This window comes from Aptenodytes patagonicus, chromosome 4 (assembly GCF_965638725.1).
Source record: "Aptenodytes patagonicus chromosome 4, bAptPat1.pri.cur, whole genome shotgun sequence".
NCBI lineage: Eukaryota > Metazoa > Chordata > Aves > Sphenisciformes > Spheniscidae > Aptenodytes > Aptenodytes patagonicus.
The window spans coordinates 58,895,926-58,909,616 of NC_134952.1; positions in this window are offsets into that span (position 1 = coordinate 58,895,926).

Sequence of the window (13,691 nt, forward strand, 5' to 3'; positions counted from 1 at the left end):
TCACAGCAGGCATGCAGACTGTACCCCTGTGTATGCCCATACTGTGCCTGGCACACAGAGGCTCTGAGCTGAGCCGGGCACCTTCAGGTCGAACCTGATGTAAACAGATGCTGGAGAGCTCACGCTGCGGTACTTTTCCTGACCTTCGGCCAGAATTTTTGCTTCAGCTAATTTGAAACTCCTCCTCTTGGCAGACCACCCAAAAGGTCTTTGTACAGTTCAGGTTGTGTCTTAATCACCTGGCCAAACCTAAGTCCTGCAGCTCTTTTGATCTTTCCTGGTTAATCAAACATCTTGGTCGCTTTGCTATTTTTGATGCTGCTCTTGGGATTCCTCTCACATACAGTGATCTCCTCCTACTTCAGACAGCTGCAGAGCCCCAGGCAGCATGGTAATTGCAGACAGCAGCGGGTTCCCACAGCTGACACTAGCAAGACCAGTGCAATGCTCAGACAGGGCTCACCAGCGGGGCGCAGGAGCCCATGCTGAGCTCCCTGGTGCTATTGCTAGACTGCTTTTGAAATTGCAATTAAGATAAGGTCTGTCTGCGCCATGTTGCAGCATGGTTGCACCGTTTTATTACCCAATCCGCTCCTAAACATCAGTTCACAGTCGTCTGCCTGCTTTGTTCATGGCACGGACAACATCCCCCTGCAACTGCTTCTACGGCAACTTTAAATGTCAGAGGGCTTAAGTGCACCCAAAGCCCACTGCCAAGCCATTCAGTTACACAGCCCTTGCTCCCCTTTCAGTCCTTGATCAATGTATTTCCCACAGCCTGGGGGAATCAGAGGCAGAGACTGCTACAGAGAGAAGAAAAAATGATCAAGAAACAAAGGACAAATAACAACATCCAGGTAATGCGGGTAAACCACCACCACCACCAGTATTCTGGCTCTTTGGTGGGCAAATTCCACATGTCCCAAATTTCCCCTAACACTGAACAGTTACACAGTGGCATTTTATATTAAAAAATAATGTAAACTATATCACCAATCCTACCGTATAAAATAACAGAAGGTTACAGACTGTGCAGCGAGTAGCCAGGCAATGAGGCTTCCTGCATGACAGTTCTGAGATATTTTGACACTGTGCCAAAGCCTGACAGCAGCCCTGGATTACTGCCTCTTAGCAATGCCTCCAGGCTGCTCTTCCTATCACACAATTCATCACTGTCCTACTGTTAGCACCAGCACACTCTGAACGCCAAAGGCCAAGTTTTGGGTCAGGGTGTGTTTCACGCTACCTTCGTGTCGATGCAAAAGTGATGCCACAAAGCGGCGGGAGAGGAGGCATCGGGCTCTCAGACTAGAAAACATCTAAAGAATTGACGGAGGAAATCCTGTGCCACTCTAATAGAAAGATTGCTTTTAGAAAATCAATAGTGCCCAAATAGGTGATGCTGTAATAACTAATAAACTTTTATACTGTGCCACAGTGATCCATGAGAGATCTTATACTAGATGCTGTACGAACAGGGAGATTTCTATTCAGGGGAATCCCACCTCTTATATCATTTGCTTAAACAGACAAAAACCCTGAAATGGTGTTTTCATCTCTTCTTTAGGATATTTTTCATCTGAACAGATTCCTTTCAGAGAAACAGTGTTCTATAGAAAAATGACTTAACCCTTGCAATACCCTCCTGACAGCGGTACAGTGGAATCATCCAAAAGAAACTTACCCCTCAGATGAATTCAGCATAACCTGCTGACAGCACTTAAGGCATTGCTCTCTTCATTCAGCATTATAAAATTGTTTGTCTCCCGAGTGTAAGAGTTTCATTTCGGGTCCTGCCAAGGCTAATATGCAGGATAAATACTCTCCTCACTCATGGCCTAGTGGGAGCTCTCTCAAGCACCTCAAGTTTGCTGTGTAATACCTACGGAAACATGACAATCAACATCTTATATACTAAATTATGTCAGACTTCAGAATGCAAGCAGGATTTTATTTCAGCTACTCTGTTCTTACCTTCCTCTGATACTGAAAAGAAGTGATCTGTAAATCTGAGATACTTTGACTCACAACACTAGAAAAAAGAAATCAGTATTTCTTAGAGGGATTGCTGTGAGCAGAGCTTTAGCTGAACGAGAGCTGTCACACCAACCTCCTCCATGGAAAGTTAAGTGCCAGGAACTGGGCAGGGGGGGAGGCGGCGAGCAGGGGGGGAGAGGGAGAGAGAGAGAGAACACACCACCACCACCCCGCCCCAAAACAGAAACAGATCTCTTAATAACTTTCTCCCTCAGAATACCTTCCCTAAGAATCACTTTTTTCCCCTTAAAAATGGGTATATCTTTAATAACAACATTATCAATATTTATTTCTGTTATCACTTTGCCAGTGAAACTCTGGGCCACTTTGAGTAGTTAATCTTTCCTCCAAATGAACCCGTAAGTTCTCGTAGCGGCTGGCCTGGAATGAATATGTGCCCTGATAAAGTGCAATGACATTTTGCTGAAATGTAACTACTGTACATTTTATTTGGCAAAAAGGTGGCATCACCTTCTGGAGATTGTTTATAATTCAGAAGTCTGCATGCTCCTCAAAATGGCTTAGTTACTCAATTCAGCTCATAATGAAAGAGAAGCCATTCATAGAAATAATCTGTTAAGCTTAGAGCAGAAGATTCATACCTGAGGACACACACCAACACATGCATGAAAAGGCGATGTGAGTTTATCTTGTTTGGACTTTATCTGTAGAGTTTGTGTCAATCTGCAGAGCTTTCCCGCCAGTACAGCTACTGCTGTCTGCACTACCAAGGTAGAACAGACTAATTAAGTCTAGTTAACTCAGAATCCTGCCCCCAATGTGTCCAACAAACCTCCAGACAGTTAAGGAAAAACTTGCCCATTTTCATTTTCAGCAACAGTATGTGCTATTGAGACTTGTCAGAGATGCTGACATCTAAATATGCTTCACGAACGTCTGAGTTTTGACTGCTTCACTGTATTTCCTGAATGCATTATGCCTACAATTTTCCCCCTCTGAATCACACAGCTCATCCGTGTCAAAATAAATTTATCGCCTATTAATTTCCATTCTTCTGCTCAGACAGTTATTCCACACCTCCAGCAGACAAGGGCAATGCAATGGCAGGGCATCAGGTTGCTAATCTAACATCACAGAGGAGGTTACAGCAGTGAACCCCCTCTGCAGCGTGCCCGCTTGGCACTCTTCTGCCTGTAGGTTTCTGGCAAAATATAAACCAGATATATTTTTTTCAGTTTTGAGAGAGCTCTTCCCCAAGTTCATGGACTTGGGTGTCCGCTTTACCTCTTTCAATTTAAAGAGATGCAGTTTTTCTTGTTCTGCTGTAACTGATGAAGGCTTTTTCCCCCAAAACATTTCACAGGGAAGTTAAACCCTACATAGAAAACATTTCATAAGTGATGAAAAGCTCTCACCTTTGATAATTCCCTTTTCAAGAGAAAACAACAAAACAAGCACGTTTTAAAGGAGCAAGAGACAATTCTTAAAGGAAACTAAATCCACGGATCTGACACAGCAGTGGTACAGCTAGCTAGAGCTCTACTTCTTGACCATCCATGTCAAAAATAAAAAAATAAATCAAGATGTTTTCTAGTGTGGAGTAACTCAATCTCTCACAGGAGAGCTCTCCATTTGATTAAAACCACTGCATCCTGTCTCTCAGCCAAATTAAACTCAGTTTTGCTTTAACTGTAATTCTGCTTTACGATGCCTCCTTGTTACAATCAGAGGGGGTGTATTTTTCCACAAGAAAGTACTGGCACAACCGCAAGGGAAATATATTTACCATCACACTTCCACCCTAATGCCCGATTAAAGCAAAAGCTGAATAAATTAGTTGTTTTCCTGTTTGGGAAATCAGGTGGCCAGCACCAGCTCTCTCCCATCCAAACATCATTTGACACTGCTGCCACTTGCCAGCGGGAAGCACGGCTGCTCGCCGAATGCTGCTCTGTCAGCACGGCACTGCAGTCTCTCATTCAGAAGATATTAATTTAATTAAGAATATTTAAAAACAGACAAAAGGCAACTAAAAAGCCTGTCAGTCATTGTATACAGTTTCCCAGCTTCTGTTCTTTGAATAGATGAGCATCACGAACCTGCCACTGATATAACATGCAAGCTATCAATCCTCTTGACCGTACAATGCCTGTAGCACACAATAAACAACCTCCTACCTCAGCTCAGTGGCAGCATCTTCTCATCCCCAAACTACTTTAAAAAGGTGGTTGCTTTTTGGAAGTACCTTATAATGTTCTCAGATTACCAAAAAACTGTCTGACAGAGTGCAGACACGGTTCTTTTTAAAAATAGACCTACAGGATTCCTTCTGTAGCATGAAAATGAAAGAGGGTTAAAACCTTGGACACCTGGTGAACACAAGTAAAATCTGCCTCCCAGAAATCCAGGTTAGCAGGGGTTAGTGCTGTTAGATGAAGAGCTATGCTTTGTCTACACCCTTCATCCCTGAGCCTTGAAGGAAGGCGCTCCAGGGGGACCACTGGTGTAGAAGATACCCGTTAGCAGTACCAGCAAACCTGCATGTGGACATCTGAGAGTTGAGAAACACTCCTCAAGCCAGACGGGCCAAACGTCACACCAGAACCAGTGATCTGCAACAAATTCTAGTGTCACTTTTGGAAGCCCCACCTCAGGGAACTCACCAGGCTACTGCGTATGAGCCCTTTAGGTTGCAGAGTGCCAACAGGGTCTAACAGCTCTGATGCTAGATACACATACAGGATCTAATGCTGCGACCATTGCAATGGCAGCTTCCGGGTTTATATTTTTAAGTATTGTAACAAATAGGTAAATGTTTAGTTCTGGATCCCCATACAAACCACAGGATGATTTAATTAGCAATACTCTATTTCTCTGCATACAAACCACGATACTGATGCAGTACTAAGGTAGACAGACCTCATAGTCTCATATATATCATATATATCATAGACATAGATATTAGGTACAGGTTTAACCCAGAAAAAGTAATTCAGTGAAGGCTTTTCAAATACTGGCGTTAAATACCTTGAAACTGTAATATATTCATCATTTGAACTACAGTAGCATCCAGAAAACCAACCGCAGTTGGACCTCACGTAAGCGTATAGGAAAACACATCTGTCTCGCAAATGGCATATCCTCTGAAGAGTCAGTCAAATCAGGCACACACTGGAAAAAGAAACAAAGTTCTGATGAAGTTAACTGAGCAGCCTCAACTCAGTAGCAGAGGCAGGAATAAACTTTCAGTCTCCCCAAACCAGTTTTCTATCCACGTGTTCATGTTGTCTCACTGGTGGTTAAAAGAAATGGTGGTGAAGCATGCCATCCCCAGCTCAGCACGGCTTGAGACATAGGATTCTCACAGCTCACACAAACATCAGTTCATGGCACATGAGGAAACGTCAACATTGCTCTTTAATGCCCAGTCTGTTAGAGTTTCATGCTCAGATAGCTCTGCCAAAATTGTGGTATCAAATGACAAACTATCGTATCATCCCATTGACTTGCACTGGAATACACTCCCTGAAACGCATTCAAGAAATGTCATAAATGCACGCACCCAGAAGTTGCAAAAATAATAACCCCAGGAAACAAAAAAAGGAGGTAACAATAGCAGACTTCACTGCAGGAGCAGCAGCGTATCAGAACAATGACAGAAAATCAAGTCCTAACAACGTCCAGAAGTCATGCAGAATAAACACGACTGCTACCATTGTATTAAAGAGCAGGAAAGACAGACAAATCAAACGCCGGAGCACACAGCCAAGTTTCCTCCTACAGTTCAGTATGGAAGTTTCGGACCAAAACAACATTATTTACTACCAGCTTCAGTACCTCACCTCAGTGTTCATTCAGGGGCAGATCAGATTCAAACGGTTTTCTTTCTAATTGATAACTTTTTACTCACCATGAATCCTAATAAAAGACACAGGGAATAAGACACATCTAGAAAAAACCCAGTCTGAATGGCTTTATTTTACTTTTCTCCTTCTGGGTCCAAATCTACATTGCTGCTTTTGGCAGATGCATTTACCAACAGGAGGCAGTGGCCAGCTTGTTTCTCAGCTAAAAATGCACAATGATCTTCGCTGAGTAGGACTATCAGATTTGCTCCACTGTTTCAACAGCAGACTGAGCTACTACTGTAGATGTAATAATTTTTTGCGGCTATTCACTATCAAGCTTGCTGCATTAATGTCAGAAGATTTCCTGTGCTCAATTTTAACTGTAAAGAAATCATCAGGCCTGATCACAGGCTGAGTGAGAATAACATTTATATCCTCAGAGATGGTAAAATGAAAGAGAGGAGAGACAGTAACTGGCATGAAACAGAATCTGTGTCGCAGAGGAAAACTGGAGACTTGCATCCCCCAGGTTTCTAGTTAGCACCCTGCCTTTCAGCTCCAAGCTGAATGCACTGCCACTGGAAGATACTGAAGTCTTGCTCAGTAGTTGTATACAAATACCAAAGACAGTAAGGGAAACAGCAGGATATGAAAGCTGGCTAAAACAAAAAACCCTAGGCGTGAAAAAACAACACAATGCTGCCATCAGTGATACATCTGGTGAACAATAACTGAAAGAGCCGATGGTTGCAAAAAGGGGGCAAAGAAATTAGAAGAGAGAACCTGCTATATTATATCAAATAAATTGTTTATTTCTCAGGATATCCATATGTCAGGAGTGTGTTACAGTACACTTGTCACATTAAATGTCTGTCCCCAAGACATAAGCGTATATCTGATAATCTTTTCTTTTGCATGAAATGTTCTGCACGTCATGTTTTGAATGTCTTCCGAGAATCTGAGCTGTTGGCTCACTGAATGAAAAGTGCACCTCATTCACGCATGACTGTGCCTGAGATTTCACAAAGAGGCCAGACCTACCTGTGGGTCTCTGCAAAGCAAGCACCAGCTTCAGTAAAGGCAGTAAACACGTGAATAACTCTTAAACAAATAATTACACTAGCGCAATACTGGAAGAACGGATGCATTCCAGACTTGCACTCAGTTGAGAGTTTCTGGATAACAAATTTGTCCAGCAACACTTAACATTAATCCCTTTGTTCTCTGTACATATGAAGTTGCTCCCATACGGTTTCTGGAGTTAACAGAGAGACTATGGGGACCTGTCTGTTACCTGCAAGTACTCTGAATACTGAAGAAAGAGCACAATTTCTCCTTTTTTTTAATGGTAAAAAACCTTCTGTGCTGACAGTACATTCTGAATGCCTACACAAACATTTTATTTGACTTTGCAGGTCTCCCAGGTTTCCCATAGCCCTTCTTTCCCCTCTGAATGGGTCTGAAGTTCAAACTCTTCCAGTAATACCTGACTGTAACTCCCACCCGCACTGCCAATTTTCTCCAGCCCTACCGATATCTCAAGAGGCCCACTGGGAGCCTGAAGAATCTGGATCTTTTGGATTAAGCTACACCAAAATATTCCATTTAATTAAGCATAATTTTGTGTAATTAATCTGCACAGAAAGCATTAATTTACCTTGCTATCTCAGATTTTCCCAGAGAAAAACTTTACAGTTCAGATGATCCCCACATCTATCGTTATAAATCATCATACCTTAATAACGCAGTTTCCAAGTACAAAGAGCTTCCCACACACTCATTCTAATCAAAACAGAAATGCTGCCATATACAGCACGCACACGAATTCCAGCCTTCAGCAAAAACAAATCCTGCCACAAGACACTCCGTAGAGCCAATCTGTCAGCATCACCGAGGCTCTCTCCATTCACAGCTCTGCTGTTTCACATGCGTCAGCAACTGAGGAAGCATCAGTACGACCCAACTCAACCACAAGCCTAGTGACGAGGCAGTCTAGTTTCCCAGACTTGCCCCATTTGGAAAACTGTTCCCTAAAATCCTGTTCTTATCTATTAAAATCAAGGCTGTCTTCCACTTTTATTAAGACTGCGCAGGATTTTGCCTGGTGCACTTAGAGATGTGCAGCACAGTGTGTGCAGAGATGCCCGCTTAAGCACCAGCTTTGTTAATTTGCCTTAGAGGGGGGAAGTAGTACTCCACCGGGATAGCAACTTGGGGATTCATTTCATGCAGCATCACCAGCCCTCACCAGCCCTCCCAGTCCTGCTGCTGCGTTGAGAACAATTGCACCAGAGAGGGAGGACAATTCAGAAGGAAACATTTAAAATTGAAAGGAAAAAGGCATCTCAGGCCTTGAGCCCATGCTGGGCACCATACATCTGTGCGTTTTTAGGTTGTCTCCACTCTGCAGTCAAAGCTGGGCACACGCGCACAAGACACAGTTACAGGCTTGCGCCATGTCACAAGCAATGTTTCCTCAGCAGCTAATTGGTATGAGCTGTGGACTGGGCAGACACCTCCAGAAAGATGGGGGTTTTTTTGGATAAACAGAAATGAACTTTGGTTTATGCTGAAATGCTTCTTTATTCTTGCCTCCTGACTAATCAGTCACGAGTTCTGGATAACCCTGTACCATCTTCCCACAAAATAAGTCTGGTCTATCTTATAGGGCACAGTGGTATAATGAAATAACTATTCCCTGTAGCAATTTGTGCTCCAAAAAAGTATAGGAATTGCTGTCAATTTGGTCAGTATTTACTCTTTACTATTAGCTGCCATTTGTACAGGTGAGAGCATCTTTTGGCAGGTCTGCGTGTGTAAGGCTCATTGCTTTTAGAGAAGGGCAACAGCCTGTCATCCACAACCATGCTGCCGAAACACAGGGGCAGCTGCGTTAGGACCTGTACAGAAATAGTCTTACACATCGTTACCAGGTTTGGACAGGACACCAGCGTATCACAGATGAGCAGGTTCATACTCTTCAGTTCCTCCAGGAAATGGAGTTCCAGCATTGAGGGAACAATCCTGAAGAAATGCAGGGAATATGAAGTTCAGATTCTCCCTCTCTCCTTCTCCTGCATGAGAGTTTCAAATTGTCCTTTGATTTCAGAGAATTTGCCATTTATAGTTAATTGTTATGTGATTATGTCTGGAAGTATCCGCTTTAAAAAAAAAAAAATTAGTTACCCACTTGGAATAATAGATAATACAATGTACTATGCAGACTTTCTAAAAGCACCATCCCTGCTTTCAGGAGCATGTGTGCACCTGGGAAGCAAGGCAGGGGAAGTAGGCAGGAAAAGACAGCCTATGTTCATATATGAGGAGAAAACTGGGAGCGTGCAGGACAGGCCTGAGAAGGAACCAGGGTTAGAGGCTGAGCACTTGGTGAATGAGAATTCTTTTCCAAGTCTCAAGATTTTGACTGACCGACTGACAAATCTGGGTAGAACATCTATTATACTCAATTATCTCTCTCTTCTGCGTACTCATTTGTTTTCACTGACATGAGCTTTCCAAACTTTTAATCATCTTGATGAAAACAACACAATTCCAACTTCCTTAATACTTCACTTTTAAAAGCTGCAATAAAAAATGGCTTTTGGTCCAAATACTGTTTTCTCCTAAATATTCCAAAATGTGCTGGGATAATTGTTACTGCTTGACTGCAAGTAAGAACAACCCTATGCTGGATGTACCTATGTATGAGAAATCCCATGGTTTTCCGAGCTCCATGGTTATCGTTAAAAAAAACCCCAAAAAACCCCCAGCCACTCAAATAGGTAGTAAAAAAAATAAAGAGGGAGGGAAAAAACACTTCTGAAATGCATTAAGTACATGTGCACTCATACACAAAACCTACCTATAGTATGATCCTTCAGGAATTTAGTTTATAGTTTTGAGAGTTGTATATGACCAAAGGTTATGAGCCTCTCTTGCAGCAAGACTTTCCTGCCTCTTCTGTGAAGCTCACACTGAACTAGACTGGAGGTGGGGGAGGATGATTGCTTACTGTTTTGCACTCTAGGTGGGGACTGACAGGCAGGCTTTCAACATCAGCCAAAAAGTAATCAGCAATTACAAATTGTATTGTGTGACGAAGACCATGCTGTGCACATGTGGGGCGTTCTGGCTGCACACCGTCTCCTCGCCAAGAGTTAATGAGATAATTTATCTCCTTGGAGGCTATGCCACTGCTAAATCCAAGAGTAAAGGCAGCCTTTGCACAAGCAGTACCTCCTATAGAGCCGGCCCCTGAAACAAAATACTACCTAATTGTAGGCTGCAACTCAACAACTACAGCCAAGAAAGGCTCCTCCTCTCTCTGACAGCAACTGCTCACAAGTGGGATGTGTTATTTGAACACGAGAAGCTCCAGGATCTGTGTGCATGCTCTCAAGGCTGTTTACATCCCTTCAACACGTCTTTGGTGGGTGGCCTTTTTCGTTTTGTTTTTGATTGTTTCTACCCCCTCCTCTTTCCCTCAAAGTACCGTCATTATTATTATTATTCTAACTGCTATTCCTTAGCCTGATTAAGGCTCTCTGGCTATAGGAGGTATTTTTAATTTTGATTTGGTAAAACAAAACGACAACACAGCAGAGAACCCTCAGCTCTTTTGAGTGGATTCAGGCAAAGCTTGACGTTTTGATCATCCCTGCTAATTGTTTCTAGCCAGATCAGAATAAAGTATTTAAGGTATTTAAGCCTACGCCTAACTTAAAGCTAGGAGTCACGGCATTATCTTCAACTTGACGGTGCCTCCGATCATCTGCATAACTATCTTGCTGAATCAGTAAAACAGTGCAGGAAAACAATCCTCATGCCTGCTAATACTTGAACTTCTTAGGGTTTCTTATTAAAAAGCACTCCCCTGAAAATGAAATCTGAAACGGGGTCAGCAAAGACTTTAAGAGGATTTTGTAGTCAGCCTAAGATTTCACAAGGAAAACAGATGCAAGAGACAATTTTTTTTTTTTTTTTTTTAACTCAACTAAATGAAATCAGTAAGGGTGAAATCTCAGCAATGAATGCCCCATTTAGGCTTGTTCCATTGCACAGGCAGAATGGGTGGTCTGCAAAACAGGTTAACAATTAACACCAGAGGGATGGCTCTGCCAGCATTTCCCACTGAAACCATTTACAGACTGTATGTAAATCCTGACCCTTATGAGGACAAATTTTCCAAGCTCAAGTCCAAATTTTTAAGTGTTTAACAGCGAGTGTGGAGATCAGATTTTCAGGAACTTGGGTTCCATTTAGACATTTAACAAAGGGTTCAGGTTTTTGCAAGTCCTTTGCGTAAGTAACTGAAGACTTCTGAAAATTGGCTATGTGTTACAAGAAGCAGTTTCTGTTGCACGAAATAACCTTTACTTAACCTGATTCATACCTAGTAGCACAGACAGAAGTCTAATATGTTTCTGTGCAAAATTGCAAGAGTCCAATAATCTATCAAGATGTTATACATCATGAACAGGTGAGGCTTTGCAACAGGACAACACAACATTACAGCAAGCGAACAGGTGTACAGCGGAGAGTACCCTAACCCTTAATGTAGCGGAACAACGGAGTAAACATACAATTATGCCCACCAACAGGCTGGGGCAAGCATTCAGTCCTTTTCATCTGCTCCCTCCATTACATCAGTAATGACAGCCAGCTATGCAAAAACTTACAGTAAGGTGAAGTCCTCCATGCACCTCAAGCAAATGTAGTCTTAAGCCTAGCTCAGTGTGAGAGCCCGGGAATCATTACTTTCTGATCCCTGGGACAGTCTGCTTGACTCAAGTTTTAGATGTGAATTTACACAGAGACTAAAACACACCGTGAACTTCCTCACTCCGAGTCAAAACTCCCAGTCACTCCTGCCCAAGCTTCCCATTCAAATTGGTGACCCATCCACTGTTGCACTTTCATCTAAGTTGCTTGCTATGGATGACCAACCACCCTCGAAAACTGTGTAGGATGTAATGCTTAGGGGCTTCTACAGCATAATTTTGTTCGCCTGTGCTAAAAAAGCAAAATCCTGAAAACACCAAGCCAAAACCTGAGAAAAATTACTGGGCATGTTCTTTTGTGATTTGTAATTCAGAACTATTAAATGCTTTTATTGCTTCAACTATAGTAGTAGTTGAAGGTCATAGAAAGAAATTAGGGTCCCATGTGCTAGTGGAAAAGGGTCAGGGAGGGTACACGCTAACAGCATTATTCATAGATAAGAGCTGCTTAGCATTCTATCATCCCCCCATCGTGGTTCTGCAGCGATCTTTCTAAGCTCCTGACTGAAGTTAACAATAGTGCTGAAAAGTCCAGAAAGTCCTACCTTTTACAGCAGGTTTAACAATGGATTTAAGCTCCAGTTCCTGCGTTTATTCTGGGTTCAGTCATCAGTTCCTTATAAACACTAAAAACAAACGAACAGTTAAAGGGCTGCAATCTAAAGGATTAATGTGTCTTCCCATTTTCTTAGTCTGACCTCACCTCATTTTTAGGGACTTCCCCTTGACTATGTGCATGCATTATTTCTAGAGAAAGAGAAAGATACATGCGCTGCACTAGATGTACCAGCTAAAGGTTTCTCAATGGCAAATTTAATCCTGTCACCTTGGAGGATGAAAAGCCTGGTTGGGGGCCACTCGTCATGGAAATTGGAGAAGAAAGGTTGGAGTTGCAATGGAAAGCTGGCTTCAGAAAGGCTCCAGGAGAGCCAGGCCTGCCCTCCCCACTTTCGCAGGGGACCAGAGATACCCAATGCTGCTTCTAGGAAGACCTATCCATCCCTGGGATAAAGGGTGGTCCTGGCTTTCCAAGGCCGGCAGACGGGATGTGGTGAGTTTTCCTGGACAATCACTTCTCCTTCTGCACTTTGGCAAGCTCTCTGCCTCCTTGGGGACACACAAATATATGTGGGTAAGATTTAAAAATGAGGAGTACTCAGTTTGCATACCTATTTGTATTTGCACAAGACCCAAAGGCAAAAAACTTTTAGGGCTCTGTAACTGACAAAATTTCCATTTGCCAAAACACTAAAGTTCCATTTTGTAACACGGCATCATGGTGACCAGTCTGTCACAGCCAGAGTACGGTATTTATTCAGCCTTAAGTACTTCAAGTTCTCAGCAAGTTTGCTGAGCACACAAGGTCTGTCCTACTGCAAGCTTAAGAGGATTCATCCAGATCTGGATTCACATGGAGGGGTATCACAGAGAAGAGATGAGACAAAATGAGAAGCAGCTTGAATAAAGTGGAAAGTGAAGGAAGGCTGAGGTTCCTTTTTTCTTTTGGCATTCACCAAATGACGACCAGAAACACAGGATATCTTCAAGTTCAGTATAATACATTCCTAATACCCATATGTTTAGATTACTTGCTACTGTGACCGTTTATTGCACAACTTTTAGGTGCAGCACACGTAGTAGGGCTGCTTGACTTTTTTCACTGCCTGTTTTTTCCCCACTGCTTTACCAAAAAAAAAAAAAAAGGCAGGGGGGGGAAAAAAAAGGCAGCTACCTTGTCTTTGCCATAATGGGAGATGACAGTTCATGCCAGCGTCTCAGGATGTGATAAGCCAAGAGCAGCCCCAGTCAATGAGGGACACTGGTGCTGCTGTAACGAGTAGTGAGCAAGAGGCAGTAGTTTGAAGCACAGCCCTAGGTGTCAGTTATTCTACCTTGTCAGGAAAGAGTAATTAGAGACCACCACCCTGTTGCCTTCAAATCTCTCCTGCCACCCCCACTGGTCCTCATTCATCATCATGAAGGCTTCTCTCAGTGATTCATTATGAGCGGGCTGCCTTTCCAAGGGAGGCACTGAGAGGAATTTTCCACTTCTCCCTCCCTCCCT